At 50.5% G+C, this 16580-nt stretch overlaps 1 long non-coding RNA gene across 1 annotated transcript; it reads right to left on the bottom strand.

Moving 5' to 3' along the window:
• Nucleotides 1-9721: 9721 nt before the first annotated feature.
• On the bottom strand, nt 9722-15106 carry LOC142424324 (uncharacterized). The gene is made up of 3 exons (XR_012779364.1): nt 15031-15106; nt 12063-12186; nt 9722-10660 (listed from the first exon to the last, which is right to left on the bottom strand). It is a non-coding gene; the product is annotated as an uncharacterized LOC142424324 (long non-coding RNA).
• Between the last annotated feature and the right edge of the window lie 1474 nt (nt 15107-16580).

Raw genomic sequence — 16580 nt, 5'->3', positions numbered from 1 at the left:
CAATGAGGGTCAGCGGTCCACCCTAGGGCTTACTGCTGCCCCACACTGTCTTCTGCTGTCCATGATACACCACTGCCCCACTGTCCATGACTCATCACAGCCACACTGTCCTCTAGTGTCCATGATCCTCTGTTGTCTGTGCTGTGTCAGGATGGGAGGTGACAAAGGCTGCCAGCATCCACCTGAGCAGGGGGATCTCAGAGTCTTTGGGAAACTAACACTGAGGGACATGTGGCGAGCACTATATTCCCCAATTTTTAACAGAGGGAATCTGGAAAGCTAGCCTTCCCTGGTAGGAAAGCCTCCCCCTTGGTGAGTCAGAGGTTAAGTCCAAGTACATCATCCTGCTTTAAATATCGTTCCCAGCATTTCCCCCCGACCAGCTACACTGCCTTAAAGTGTGCACAGGTTTGATTTTAGGTCCCTACAGGAGCAGACACCCTGTTGCTACCTCTTCCCGCCCTGTCAACCAGCCCCACTCGCACCTTCCCCCACTGCAGGTCTGAGGTTTCCTCACCTGTGAGCTCAGGGACCTGACTGTTGATGCCATCCACCTTGTGACAGTATGTATGATTGAATGTGCATGTCTTTTGGCTAACTGTAAATATCCCAGTATAGTAAAGACAGCCTCGCTTCTCTTCCCCTTCCACATGGACCACCAAGAGGGGCTGAGGTGAGCATGCTACCATAAAATGTATCTGACTCCTACATTTAATCTCTCTCTTATCGTTCTTATTCTCTTTGACTTTACAGTAATCTTCATATACTATAACCGTACAACTGGGCCTACTGACCCTTTGGTTGTCAGAAGTTGGTTTCCTCTAACAAGAGTCCACCTGAGCAGGGGTATCCCAGAGTCTACTGTGCAGGGGGGAATCCCAGTCTACCTGTGCAGGGGGAATCCCAGAATCTACCTAAGCAGGAGGATCTCAGCCAGGGTCAGCTGCAGCCAGGCCTCCTTGGGGCAGGCGTAGCAACTGAGGATGTACAGCACAATGGTGAAGCAGTCAAACACCTGCATGCCCCAGGCTGTCTCCAGCTCCCTCTGCAAGGGCCAAGAGGGGAGCATCTGAGAGCTCAGCTGGGCACCGAACAAACCTGAGCATGGGGCAACCACCTGGGCAGATGTGCAGTTGGGTGTTCAGCACACCTGTGCAGGGGTCATGGTTGAGGACATGAACACCTGGCCAAGTACACATCTGAGCTGGGAACAACCCTGGAACATGATACACAACTGAGCAGGCGGCAAACCTGGTCGATGCAAATCTAGGCAGAGAATGCACCTGCACGCCTGGGCAGGTATACACACCTGAGTAGGTGTCATACAGGCAGACCACAGCTGGGCAGGTGGCCATGGATAAAGTGGGGCTATCCCTCTGTTACTCCCCGACTTGATCGTCCTGCAGCAGGCTCTGCCCACCTGTGTCAATAGTCACACCTGGTAGCTGCAGGTGCTCAGCCCGGGTGTGTGATTACCTTTTGTCAGGAGGCATTCTCTCCACATTCAGGAAGACAGACGTGACTTCTGGGGATCCACGGAGCTCCTCTAACGGAAGAGGACGTCACAGGAGTCTGGTGCCCTCACACACCTGCCCTAGAAGTCATTCTGAGGACAGTGGGGTGCCTCAGGGGTGCACAGGACAGCCACACAGTGGGCAGAGGGGGAGTCTGGGGTCTCCTTGCAGGTGTGTGACCCCCACAGCCCTGTCAGTGCAGGCAGATTATTGGCAGCCTGTCTGACGGGGTCTGGGGACGGGGGCTATGCCGCAGGTACGATGGTCAAGGGACCTAAGTGGCTGAGGACAGCAGGGGCTCTGCACCCAGCATGGCGAGTGGGGTGACAGGTGCCGAGGGGGCGCCTGCCCAGGGGCAGCGGGTGCATGGCAGCAGGTCCCACTTCCACGTCTGAGGTTCAGGGCTAAAAGCCCTGGGTTTCTCCAGGGACCGGGCTGCAGCCTTTGCCAATACTGGAAGGGCTTGCCAGCTGTGGGGTGGTCCCAGGCTCTGGGTGGGCGGGCAGGCGGGCAGGTCAGGGAAGAGGGGTCTGTGCTGCCAACCCCCATAGCGCACCTGTCAGCTGCTCCAAGTTGCCTCGGCCAAAGACCAGTCTGCTGTCGGGCGGCTTCGTGGGCACCACCAGGCTCTCCACCACCGACCAGCCGTCCAGCGTGTGCACCAGAGACCCACTCAGCCACTGGCCACTGTGCTGCCGCCCGAGAAAAATGCGGAGCGGAAAACAAACTCGAGGGCCCCGCCCTCTCTTGTTGCCACGCCCAGAACCCCCCCCCCCCGAGCCTCCAAGCCCAGGACATTCGGAGGCCACCCAGCCCCTCCTCCTAACCCCCAGAAGTCTAACCTCAGAGGCCCCGCCCTGAGCATTAGGCCCGCCCCCGGGAGCCCGTCCATCCCCTCTGGTCCGCGTCGGCTTCCACGGGACCCACTCGCTGTCCAGGTGGAGCGGGCACGCGCGCGCGGGGCGCCGGCCGGCAGCCGGGACTCTCAGCTCAGCAGCGCCTCTTCCTCGTCCCGCACCTCCTCTCCTTCCAAGTCTTCCGGCTCCTCTTCCCTGGCTTCTGCCCTCTGCACGCCGCACGCGTGACCCACCACTACCCCGGAGCCCGGGGACTGAAGGAGGCGGGGCGGGGCGGGGCGGCCGTGAGTCTCGCGAGAGAGCCAGAGCCCACTGTGGAGGGCAGCCCGAGGGTAATAATTCGCTCCTGCCGCCGCCGGGGGCGGGGCTTCTGCCTACGCCGGGGGCGGGGCTTTTACCGAGTCTCCATTGGCCGCACCGGGTCACATGTTCGCTAAAGCTGAAGCCAAGCCATTGGCCCTGATCTAGACTTGGGGGCTCTGTGGATGCTGTCTTCCCTAGGAGGCCAGCTTGGGGTTCCCGACTGGGGAGAATCTCAGGATTCCTGGCAGGGCAGCAGTTAAGTGCTCACCCGCTGACTGACGGTCATTTGTTCAAACCCGCCAACAGTACCGCTGAAGCAAGACCAGGTGATCACCTGCCTTAAAGGTGACACTCTGGTGTCACGTGGGGTCTCTGTGAGTGGGAAGGGACTCGAGGGCACCTGACCACAAAACGAGCTGTGGCCCCACCCTGGTCCCTCCTAGTGTCCTAGTGGCACCGTGGTTAAGCGCTGTAAACGGAAAACAACAGCGGCTTGAACCCAAGGTGGGAGAAAAGACAGGCAATCTGTTCTCTTCAAGATACTCGAGCCGGTTCGCTTCAAAGCAACCTGATGTACAAAAGCACAAAACACGGCGGGGCTGCACTATCCTCACCAGAGTTAAGTTTGAGTCCATGGCTGCAGCCGCCTGTCTGCCCATCTGCTTGAGGGCCTTCTTCCTTTTCCCTGCCCCTCCACTTTACCAAGCAGGATGTCCTTCTCTAGGGGCTGGTCTCTCCCCACAGCATGTCCAAAGTACGCGAGACCAAGTCTCGCCATCCTATTGGAAGCCTAGGCCACATCGTGAGGCAGTTCTCTGTAACAGGGGCCACTAAGTCGGAATGAACTTGGAAGATCAGTAAGCCTCCCTTCAGGACGCCTGGGAGCCCAGAGGTGGGATATCTGAGGGCAGCTCAGGAAGAGCTTCCCGCCACTGGTGCATAGTGTGGAGTCAGTTTTCCCTTTCATGAGTGCCCCAGACCCGCTTCGAACTCGGCCCCCACAGAATAACTATGTTCGCTTCAAACTCGCCTTGCCATTTGCATTAGGCCAGGTGGACTAGAGAAACAAGTCCAGTGACACTCATATCTATTAGTTTTATATCAAGAACTAATTATGCGTCAATAAAACATCCCAGCCCAGATCAAGTCCATAAGTCCAATACTAGTAAATAAGTACCTCTTCAGAATCATGCAGCCACATGCAATGATGCTGAATGCAGGAAGATCACAGGCCAGCCAGCGCAGAATCTTGTGGATCCAAAAGCGGTGGACACATCTCTAGGGCTCCAGAAAGTCTCGTGGCTCATCAACAGGAAGGTGGAGGCAGAGATAGAGGGGAAGTTACCGGGACCCTCCTTGTGAGGAGGCCACGCCCACAAGGAAGCACCTTCAGGCTGGGATTTGATTGACAGGTAGACTTCACTCCTATCCTTCAAGTTCACAAGGAATTCTGTAACGCCCACACCACTCACCAGAATAAAGGCTCATTTGTTTACGCTGATACATAAATAACAGTTTATATTAATGCACTGCACTAATTCTGGAGAACAGAGAGATGTGTAGGGCCTGGCTGATGTGACTGTCATATGGGGTTACCAGAGAAATAGGAGCAATCTGTCTAGTCTTCAGGAACTTCAAATCCCTGAAGGAAAGAGAGTGGTTGGTGTGTGTGTGTGTGTGTGTGTGTGTGTGTGTGTGTGTGTGTGTGTGTACAGTACTAGGGCCACCTGGTCAAGTTTCAGGAGTGCCTTGAACCACGCTTTAGTCAATGCAATCGTGCAGCCACAGCAGCAGCAGAACCACCACCACCTCTGCCACCCAGTCCGCCCGCCCCAAACCTACTAACTCACCACCCCTGGGTGCCCTCTGTTTGAAGCGGATCAATCCCATCAAACGGACAGAAGCGTCGCATTGTCTTTGTCACGCTTAGGTTTTATTATTCACTGCCTCCAACGTATATATGGGGATAAGGGGCTGAAGGTTCAAACATACGCCCTCCCTTCCCACCCTCCTCTCGCTGCGCAGGCCCTCTTCCTTTGTGAAGAGAGGTGATGGATGGATGGATGGATGGATGGATGGATGGATGGATGGATGGATGGATGGATGGATGAGAGAGAGAGAGACAGAGAAACAGAGAAACTTCTCACAGGAGGGCCTTCTCTAGGCTCTCAGAGTGACTGGGAGTAGGAGGGAGTGGTGGCCGGTCCCACCGTGTGCGCCATAGTGCACGCGCGCCTGGCCTAAGGGTCGACCTGACGGGACTCCCAGTGATTCCCCCTAGCGGCGATGAGGAGGATGACAGGATCTCTTCTAGGCAGCACTGGTCTACCCACCTATCTTGTCCGGGGCGGCCCGGGGTTCCTGGCGAGGCCGGGAACCCCGGGCCGCCCCTCGACTTTTTCCTTCTCTTCTATCCCTCGCCCCTCTCCGCCGCCCTGGTCGACCCGGGCCGACCCAGGAACAGGGAGACAGGCGCGCCCGCGCGCCTCTTAGTCGTCAGGGAGGGAGAGACGGGATGCGCCCGGCTGGCCCCCACGCCTCCGCCGCGCACACCGCCGCACAGCGCAGACAGACAACCCTCAACACGGCAGACTGGGCCAGGGACGCACACTGGGCCACCAGGCGGAGCGAGCGGGTGACAAGTGTCCAACCTCCCCTCTCCCCGCCCTCACGCCCCAGAACGCCCGACCCAGGCACGCGAGCAGAACAAGCCAGCGACACAAAAACCTTGTGTCAAGGGCTGACTTTCACAATGAGATCACAGCCTGCCTGCCTGCCTGCCTGCCTCTCGCTATCTACCTCCCCACCACCTAACTCCCACTCTCACTTCCTACCTACCTATGCCCTACCTCACCTCTACACCGCACTCCCACTCTCACTCTCACTTCCTACCTACCTACCTATGCCCTACCTCACCTCCCTACCTCACTCCCACTCTCACTCACTCTCACTTCCTCCCTACACCCTAGCTCCCACCACTACCTACCTACCTACCTACCCCCCCCATTACCTGCCCTAACTCCCCCCACTACCTCCCTTATCCCCTCCAGCTAATTTAGTTCCCCAGACGGGGAGGGGGGAGAGGGGAAACAACACGGCTCAGCTTGAATCACTTTCATGAAACAGTAATAGCCTGGAAATCCTTCGTCTTGCAAGGGCTGCTCCGTCCAAGGTCAAGGAAGCAGACAGCAGAGTCTTCCAGAGAGCGATGCACTCGGTCCAGCCGGAGGCAGCAGGCAGCCAGATGGGTCCCCCACGCTTAGACATATCACCGGATCCGACCGTCCCAAGCTCAAGCGAAGTGTACTATCGCACCAGCGGTATGGCAATGCACATCTGAAAGGGGGGAAAAAACCTCACGCTTTAGCGGCAGGATCCATGGGTCGAGTGCCCTGCCCCCACACACAGGTTGTAGACATTAGCTCACAATTGGAGTCACGCGGTGGGGTGACACCGCAAGAGAGCGAGAGAACCTGGGCTTACAGAGTCATTTATCTCTCTGCCCACCGGATCAAAACGACGACCTTATTACACCCCAACTGTTCTTATAGGCCAGGTTGGCACAGTAAGCCGATCACACCACCCAACATAGCACGCTCGCGCCCCCCAACCCCCAACCCCCGAGGTCCCCTCTCTATCCCTTTCCTATAGGGAAAGGAAAAACGTCTTTGCAACCTGAGGACTAACCCCCTCTCCCCCTCTTGTGGGCCTCTCAATGAAAACCAAAGCAAACAGCAGAGACGGTGGCGTAGACGCCTCCCGCAAGTCACATCCACCCGGCCTGTTGGACATAAGGGCTTCGCCCCAACCTCTCTGCCTTGGGAACCTAATGAAAATGCCCCGCCCAGGGGGAAACTTCCCCAGGGCCACCTTGACATAATACAGACCTCGTTAATAGGCGCCACTGAACTTTTACCCTGGCCTGTGTCCTCAGAATACACTGACTGTGTTGGCCAGGCGCGTCCTTTGCATCATGCACCCCCCACCCCATCATAATACCCTTCACAGTTCTCCACTGTCCCAAGAATGTTCCCCCCGGTGGGGGCGGGGGGAAGGACAGCCCCCTACAATGAATCGTGGGCTCAGCAGGCTAAATCTTACAGCGGAGAGAGAGATGGAAGTCCTATATAGAATGAGATGGAAATAACAGAGGCAGACACAGCTCAGGGGTAAAGCTTGCCCACTCTCAGCTGCACTTGGTGGTCCACTAGACTCAACGGAGCAGCCTAACCTTGTTCACTCTAGAGTGGGCTCAACCTCTACCACTACCACCCTGATGGGAAGCGAGCGGACCTACCTACTTACCTACCTACCTACCTACCTACCTACCTATGGTGGCATAAACAGTGGTGTCTGTCTGCTTACTCTAGAGGGCTGACCACCCTGAGGGAGAATAACCCAGAACCTACCTTGGGTGAATGACCTTTCAGTGGGATATGCCTGGGGGAGAGACAACTCGGGAGAAAGCTTGCCTTCCCACATTCCCCACCCACCAGGCTGACTTCTGTGGGGGGCCCAGGCTGTGATCCTTACGCACCTTTAGAAAAGCAGACGCCTTACAGAATAGGAGGGAGGGGCAGCTGTGTTTGAGAAACTTGGACTCTGAACTAGAACTAGAACTCTACAGTCAGGGTTAGATTGCTCTCTCACTCACTCAAACCAGTCGGAGAGTCCGTCCCTGGAACGACAGACCTCCCCAACCCCTTGCTCCAGGTAGCCGCTTGGGTGAGAAAGACCCACATGCTGCCCACACCGGAAGGCGGACAGCAGTGAGTGTGCAAAGATAGATAGATAGACAGATAGATAGATAGATAGATAGATAGATAGATAGATAGATAGATAGATAGATTTTTTAAAGCGCACGTGCAGAACAAGCCAGATTCTGCAACTCAGCCAGGACCTATTCCTCTGTGGAGAGGTGATGGATGGATGGATGGATGGATGGATGGATGGATGGATGGATGGATGGATGGATGATGGAGAGACAAACACAGACAAACCCCACACAAGAGGGCCTTCCCCTCCCCTCTGGGCTCTCAGAGCCACACACTCATAAGCCATACAACAGACACAGAAAATGAGGATTCCACACCCCTGCTTTTCCCCACACACCAACAAGCAGATGGCAGGAAGAGGGTAGGGGCCCGTGGACAGAGCGAGAGGAGCGGTCCCATTCGCCATGAATGTCCATCCCTCGACCCTCCTCTGGCGCGGCTTAGGTCCGGCTCAGGAGAGCGCGACAGCACCACATCGATCAGGGTTGTGTTCAAAACTCAAGTCACTCGAGGAGAGCAAAAGTTTCAAAAAAAAAAAAACAAAAACAAAAACCCTGTAGGAAGCTGCGGGAGGTCAGGGAAGGAAAAAAAGGCCCAGTTTCTGCCTCTGCCAGACTCACCCAGGGCCACTGAAGGACAGCCGCCAAAAAAGGACACGGGGAGTGCCTGACATGGGAGACGGAGCCCACGGGGCATGAAAGGCGCTCCGTTAATCATAGCACGGCTGCCCGGGATGCCTGCAGCGGGCAGAGGGCACGGGGAGCACAGAAGATCCTTCCCGCCAACCTCTCTGTGGGTCTCGCCACCCTCAAGAGCACTGGAGGCCAGAGGAGGCACCACAGGGTCGGGACACAGCTGGACTCTCGAGAGAGGGGGGGGGCGCAAGGGCCTCAAAGCGGGCGACTCACACAGGATCAAAGGGACCGCGCTGCCGGCCATCGGTAACCCAAAGGCGACCCAGGGAACCTACACACGTCCAGAGCACCAGAGCGACCTCTTCAGTGAGGGCCACTGAAGACGAGCATGTCAGCACCTATCTGGTGGCCCAAAATGACCGAGTTCAGCGAAAAAATACCACGCCAGGAGAAGGGCGGTGGTTTCTCACACACGAGGCGCCCCCCGGAACTGTGTTTTGGCCCAAGGCCTGCCACGTGACCCCATAGCACTCACTCCGGAGGTCCTGGGACCCTCTGGTCAACCTCCAGAGAATAAAGGAGGCAGGGGAGAGGGGCAGCGTGCCCTCGCGCGAGGCCGGCGCAGCACACCCGAGGTCCCGCATATCGGCGGGGCCGGCCACTGATGTGGAAGCATGTGTGAGGAACTTAGACATTTTTCTTAGGCTCCGCCTGAGGAGCCAGGGAAGTGGGTATTTAGGAAACAGTGTGGCTTCACAGTGGGCAGTGCCCATATGCGGCGCAAGGACACCGGTTTCCTGGGCTCATTAGGCTCCAAGTTAGGACTTGGACAAATTCTCTTTGATGGTCTGAGTCTTCACCCTTGGACGGGTGGTCGCTGACGTTCCCTGGAACAGACCACCTGTCTGCTCAGTCGGGTGTGGTCCCCGAAGGCAGGTTCCCAGGAGCCATGGCTGCACAGTGATTACACACGTTGGGCTGCTCACCGTGTCTAAACCACCAGAAGCTTTACGGGAGAAAGAACTTTCTACACCTGTGAAGAATTTTTCGGAAACTCACCGGAGCAGTTCCCTGAGCATGAATCCGCTAAGGGCCGGTTATGTGAACTCACACGTGCATTTTGTAATAATCAACTGCCGCCTCCAACGGGTCCGGCTTCACTAAAGGCGGGTCCAAGCACGTGCAGCGCACGATCGGGGCGACCAAGAGCCACCAGGACAGGTCTGAACCCCAAGTGGGCACTCAGATTATCAGTAGTCTCCTCTGATGGTACCAGCACCAGTTGTGGCTGAGGCTCCTGAGTCCAGATAGGGTTACAGTGAACTTCACGGGTCCCTCCAAAGGGCCGATAGCCATTGGCAGTGCCCGCGGATGAATGCGGGTCTGAGCGCCCTGTGCTGGTCGACCAAGACTGACGGACACCGACACTGGCGACAGAGGTGGCAGTGAAACCCGCCAACCCGTAAGGCTGCAGGTATAACCTCGGGCCACCTCTCCAGGCTGATGTTCTGTCACCACCTGGACGACCCAAGTGACGCCGCCGGCATCCTGGAACTCTGGGGCCGGCGACACAGGTGTCGCGCGCCAGGTCTCGCCAGCAAGAAAAGACGCGCCACAACAGGATTCTTCCACAAGCATTTAATTTTTCATTATGCGGTAAAGACCTTGAAACCCCAGACTACTGCTGCTTATATATGCTCTATGGGGACGTGCTGTGCCTTGATTGGTGCATTTGCCAAAACCTCTTGCATAGATTGGTGAGTTCGCCAGAACCTTCGTTTGCATACTCCAGGGTGGAGTTATGACTACGTCATCTCAGCATCGCGCATGCGCTAAGTGGTTGTTTACCACTTAGTTGGACCACCGCCCTGACTGCCCGGCGCCATCTAGTAATGGCAGCGAGAGTTGCGGCTACCCACATCACGAGAGCTGTGGCTTCCCACATCTCGCGAGAGCTACGGCTTCCCACATCTCCTCCTTTCTTTTTTTTTTTTAAGCCTAATCCATCGATCAATTCCAGAGCCTCCAGCAGCTCCAAAAGATCAAGATGGATATAAAGTCCATCGATCCATCCCGGAGCCTCCAGCAGCCCCAGGAGATCAAGATGGATCTAAAAACCCAAATCTGGTCACCCTGATGTGTGCAATGAGCAAAGCTCCACATGGTGCAAGGGCTGACCAAGATCCAATTTCTGTCACTCTTCCCAGTGCAATGGGACAATTCCCTTGGGGTGCAAGAGCTGACAACTTATGGGGGTTAATTTTCTCTTAACAAAGAAAGCCAAAGATCATGGGAACCACCGCGCTCAATCGCTAAGAGCGCCTGCGTGATGATGACTTTGTCACGTTTCTGCTGGGCTTTAAGCTTGCAGAGCAACCATAGCAACAACACTCCTCCACAGCACATTATTGCAGCAAATGTAAACACCCCCACCCACTCTTTAAAGTAGGAAAAGGCAGTAGAAAGCCAAGAAGTAAAATCTCCAACAGTTATGGGTTTCATTCTTGTGCCATTAAGAGTCGTAATCTGCATCCGGAGTTGTTCTTGAAGTTCTTCCAGCTCAGCTGTCCATTGTCCTGTAAGATACTGGGATATATTCTTGCTGCTAAAAGAAGACTCATTCAAGAATTTTAAAGGTGTTATGCACAAATTAGGTGTTGAAGAAACACAACTTAATTGCACCATGCTCGTAAGAGCATCCACTTGTTGTTGTAATAAATCAACTCTCTGGTTTACTAACAGTAAACCAGACATTAATCGAGCATCCAATTTATGGACTGTAGATAAAGCTTCTGATGTAGATTGCGTAATATTGTTAATGACATTTGCTGTCATTACTTGATTGGACATAGCCAATCCTGCTGTAACCGCTGCTGCAGCTGAGATAGTAATAGCTGTAATAATTGCTGCGATAATGCCAAAATCTCTTTTATATCTATAAAGTGTAGCAATAGGAAAAGTATTGGGATCTGCTTCAACCGGTACAGGTATCATAGTGGGAATCTTTACTATCAAGGCAAATGGCTCAGAGCCATTCCAACATTCAGCAAGCCAACACTGACTGCTAAAACTATTACATGAAGCTTCCCAAAATGTATCATTTGCATGACTAATTTTGAATGTTAACAGAAAGAAAAATGGGGGCTGGACACAAACAGGTGATGGCTGAAATTGCACTCTTGATATATTAACCATAGTATTTACTTTCAGCCTCTTTGTAGTGGTATTGTATACACCGGTGACATTGTATAAAGTATCATTAATTCCAAACATTTTTGCAAAAGGAGTCACTATTGTAGATGCTCCACGTTGATTATATAATATCCATTCATACCACGGCCAAGTATTATCAGGACCAGTGATATTAATACTGCTATTCCATTTTGCTTTACCTAAAGCTGGAGTCATATCAAAACCTGGTATAATAGGTTTGTTCCGATAGTTTGGAGACTGACATTGAGCAAAAGAAGGCGGAAAACCTTTTTCAGGTAAACAACTAGGTAATATGACACGTCTGGTCACATTAGGTGGCACTACTGATCCATTAATGGGCCCAGAGGGCCTAGATCCCTCACGAATCATCATGAGTGTTGTTATATTTACACCTTTTCCTTTCTCAGAGGTGCCACTTCCACCTGTAGCACCTTGTGCAACTTTCATAAGGGTGGATATAATATTATTAACTGCAGAGTCTCCAGAAGGATCCACCCAATTGACTAAAGACCCATTTCTTACATGTATACAAGGTGCACTAGTATTAATGGTGGTAAAACACAAAATATATGCCAATGTAAAATTGCTTGCATTATATACTTTAGGAGGCTCCCCTCTAGGTGTAATACATGGTATTCCCAAATCACATTGCGTTGATAAGAATAAGGGTAATATTGACGCATTCGAGTGTATGGGAATAGGTACAGGCCAAGTTTTAGCTATAGCCCATAAAGAAACTCCTTTAACTATTGGGGTCCATATTACCATCAGTATCAGCAACATTATTAGGTTGATCATCGTCTTCTTCATTCTTCCTGCTCCCACGATCTTCATCCTCCTTAATTAGTCTCACCAGTCTCTCTGGCACCCAGATGGGGTTTTCTTCTTTCTGTGGAAAAACACAAATTGCTCCCCTGGACCTGATTAATATGGGGTCCGGGCCATACCATTTATTATCCAATACATTTTTCCATCGGGCCATTTCCTTTGGTGGCTTTGGCCATTGTCCATGTCTGTCTGCAGCTGATTGGCCTTTCTCATCCAGATTTTAAAAATTTAGAGTAAAAAGAGTTAAAGATAAGGCTATTCTAGGGGTGGTGACCATCACGGCATCTATTCCCCCTTTTTGTTTTAATAAATATTGTTTTAAAGTACGATGACACCGTTCCACAATTCCTTGCCCTTGGGGATTGTACGTCAAGCCCGTAAGGTGTTTCACTTGCATTTGCAAGCAAAACTGTCGAAACTTGGAGGAAGTATATGCAGGCCCATTATCCGTTTTTAATATGGTGGGCTTGCCCCATGCACTCCAAGCCTCTAAGCAATGTTGAATTACTTGGCTGGATTTTTTCCCCCGTTAGGGGTGTTGCATGTACAATGCCAGAACTGGTGTCCACTGACACATGCACGTACTGCAACTTTCCAAAAGCAGATATGTGGGTAACGTCCATTTGCCAGATGTCGAGAGGACGGACGCCTCGAGGATTTACTCCAACTGAAGGTTTAGAAATAAATTCTGCACACTTGGCGCACTGCAACACAATAGTACGAGCCTCTGCGCGAGTAATTGAAAACTTAATGCGTAGAGTGGCAGCAGGCACATGATACAGCTCATGAAAGTCTTTAGCAAGTTCAAAATTGGATTTAGTTAACACAGGGAAAGCTCTTGTAGCTTGATCAGCCAAATCATTACTTTTCACCATGGGTCCCGGGAGCAAGCTATGAGCACGTATATGCTGAATATAAAATGGGTGTTTTCGTTGCAAAATACATTTTCTAATTTGAGACAATATGTCTGCTACCTTGCTAGATTGCTTAATGTAGCCAGCAATTTCCAGCTTAGATACTGCGTTGACTATGTAATGGGAGTCAGATATGATGTTAATTGGTTCCGTGAATTTCTAAAAAACTTCTAAGACCACCAAACATTCTACTAATTGAGGTGCACTAGCTAAAAATTGCAATGTAGTTACTTGATTATTTATCACATAACATCCTTTACCTGTTTTAGAGTCATCTGTATAAATGTCTAAAGCTTCCTTAATGGGGTTGTTAACAGTGACACGGGGAAAAATTACTGGATGTGCAGTCACAAACTGCAACAAAGAATGTGTAGGATAATGGTTGTCTATTAGTGCATTAAAACTGCACTTAAAAATTGCCCACTCATCTGTAGTGGCACACAGTGTAGCAACTTGCTCACTAGTATATGGGACAATGACACTGCTCAAAAACTAGCTGCTCAATGAGAGGCATGGCTGTGTCTTGATCTCCAAAATTTTTTTTTGCTGCTTCCAACATTCGTGCCACAAAATCTGAAAAAGTTTCAGTAGGTCCCTGTACAATTTTTGCTAAGTTGCCTCTAACCTCTCCTTTATTAGGTAAAGTTCTCCATGCCTTGCTTGCAGCAGAATTTATTTGCTGATATACTTGCAATGGATATACTGTCTGATTATTAACCCATCTTCCTTGGCCTGTAAGCATTTCAAAATCCCATGCTGGCTGCCCTGCTGCAGCATTTTCTCTAGCCTGAGCTGTTAATAAATCCTGCCATAAAGATTTCCATTCCAGGTACTGTCCTGTAGTCAATACTGCTTTTGTTACAAATGTCCAATCGGCAGGAGTCATAGCTTGACTCGTAAGCCTTTCAATTAAAGATTGAGTATAATTTGCACTTACTCCATAAGCTCTCACAGCTTCAGCTAAGTCCTTTACTTGCTTGTGTTCTACGGGTGTATGATAACGAGCGTTATTCTGATCCTCAAATACTGGATATATTTGTTGAATTTCTCTACGGATATTGGGTGGGCAAAAGGAATAGCCACACCCTTTTTGCTTTTCTTCCTTATAAGGAGGTGGTGCTGATGGGCTCACAGCTGACTTCCGCATAGCACTATACCGCCCTCTTTCGGCCGCTTTTAGTGCATCATGCCGACTTTCCTCATAGCGAGCAGCTATCTCCTCTAACTGCTCCTCCTCCTCCTCTGATATTTCCAAGAGTTCTAGTTCTCGCCACGGATTTAAAGACTCCGAATGGCGGGCACGGTCTAGTTCTCACCACGGATATAAAGGCTCCGAATGGCGGGTACGGTTCTTCTTCTGTTGATCAACTTCCTCCCCTAATTTTACCTGCGCAGTTTCTTCTGTTTGGGCATGCCTTTCCCGAGTCTCCTTGGACTCGCCCCAAGCCTCTTTGGACTCGCCCCGAGCCTCTTTGGACTCGCCCCGTTCTGTTTCTGACATGCTTTCCTGAACGTCCTCCAAAGCCTGCTGTCCCTGCTGTAGTGACTGTCTACACTCTTTATCCTCAATACATGCTTTTATTAACTTCCAGATGGGTCTAGTTCCCGGTTTCAATTTCCCTTCTTTTGCAGCTCGGTCTACATCCCAGCCCAGTTTGTTCCAACTCGCCAAGGTCAGAGAACCTGTAGATAAAAACCACGGTGCTATCTCATCCACATTTGTTACAAACTTACGCAGCGTCGGCTCTGAAATTTTTAATCCTCTCTTCCTTAATAAAGCATCAAGCGCTGTAACCATGGTGTTTATTGCTACGTTCCCCATATTCCCTACTTATGTAGACAAGAATTTAACACACAGGTTCACACGGTTTTATTTGCAAGATAAGAAGCAGCAGGCTGTCCGCCGTTGAAACCGAAAGTGAAAGTATTAGAATGCATACAACAGTTTGCAGCTCTAGCAATCGCTCAGGCTCATGTCTCTCAGAACTTACCTCTATAATTCCGTGTGGTTCTGAATCCTCCCTGGTGGGGGTCTCCGCTCGTGCCTTAGATGATCATAAATTCCCGGGTTCTTGGCACCAACAGGTCGCTCCGGTCCCATGGCAGCGACAGAGCTCCAGAGAGAAAGTGAAAGTGACCGCTAGGTGGAGGAATAGGAAAAATAAAATGTTTAAGATAAATATTAACTTAAACTAATAAAATTAAAAGAAATATAAGGTACAGGATTATGTAAAAATTATATATTCTATTAAGTTGAATACTGAAGTCGAACAATGTTTTACATCAAATTTATTAAAATAAATTATGTAAAATACTATGAAATAATAAACACAGGAAGTGAAGCCTTTAAACAAATAAAAGAAAATAAATTAGTTGAATGTGTATCCATTTCATATAGCATTAAATTTAATTTGATATATATAAGAAACTGAAAAAAAATCAAAAAACAAAAAAAAAGAAACTGAAAATAATTGGAGGTTAAACTTACTTTAAATCAATGTTGAAAGACAGTGAATACATGTAGACAGTGAAATCACTTTTAAATACACAATATAATTAGAATTATTATAACAGAATAGCAATGTATTTAATATATAATTAAATAGCAGTAATAAAACTGAGTAAAATCGTATTACATTTACCAGAAATACATGAATTGAAAATTAACGAATAAATGTCATTTTCAAACTGGTTGTAAGATTGTGATGACAACATTTCCGAATCTCCATGATGGTGTTCTTTAAGAAGTAATGAATGGTATTTATTGTACAACTGTTGTGTGCCTGCTCTGTATGAGGTCCGGATTGTGCCCTGCAGGACCTCTCGCCAGGTGAACCATCTGGGAATCTGGAGGTGAGTGAACTCCATCTCAGCCGGGTTGTTAGTGCAGGGTACATTGGTACCCCTGGACTGGCAAGAAATCATCCCTTAGTTATCCATTGGATCCTCAACTTCTTTATGGGTCTAGCACAAATCCTTCCAAAATCTAGCACCATGAACTTAACTGCGCTCTCAGCCTGAAAAAAAATGACGTCTGAATTAGAAGCCTTGTCCCCCAGACAGCATATACGCTGACAAGAATGCCATCCAGGACAGACATTGACCTCAAATGGCCAAGGGAAGACAGTCTTACCCCTCGCTCACCCTGCTCCCTACCCTGTGAGCTCCTTGGCAGGCAGAAGACGCTGGCTCATTCTGGGTCCTTGCACTTCCCAGTTTTCCCGTTCCTTTTTCTTTTCCTTTTCTTGCCATGCTTTTGCTTTGTATTATTTCTTTCTCTGCTTTCCCTTTTCTTGATTTTTTTCTATTTTCCGTTGACCACTTTCTTTGCTGGGACTGCCTCATGATTTGTTTCCCCCCCCCCCTCCTTTTTTTGGCTTTACAAAGAGAACTTTATTCTGTCGTCCTTGAGGTACAGGACAAAGAAATATAGACATGGCTGTTTAAAAAAATAAGGTTCTCAACAGGTTGGCTGTAGGAAGTACTGGTCTCTTTTCAACATCTGAGGTGCCTGCATTCCTCAGAGATCTCCGTGTCTGGG

The sequence above is a fragment of the Tenrec ecaudatus genome, chromosome 13, assembly GCF_050624435.1.
Source record: "Tenrec ecaudatus isolate mTenEca1 chromosome 13, mTenEca1.hap1, whole genome shotgun sequence".
In the NCBI taxonomy this organism is placed as follows: domain Eukaryota; kingdom Metazoa; phylum Chordata; class Mammalia; order Afrosoricida; family Tenrecidae; genus Tenrec; species Tenrec ecaudatus.
This window is presented reverse-complemented; position numbering and strand designations above follow the sequence as displayed.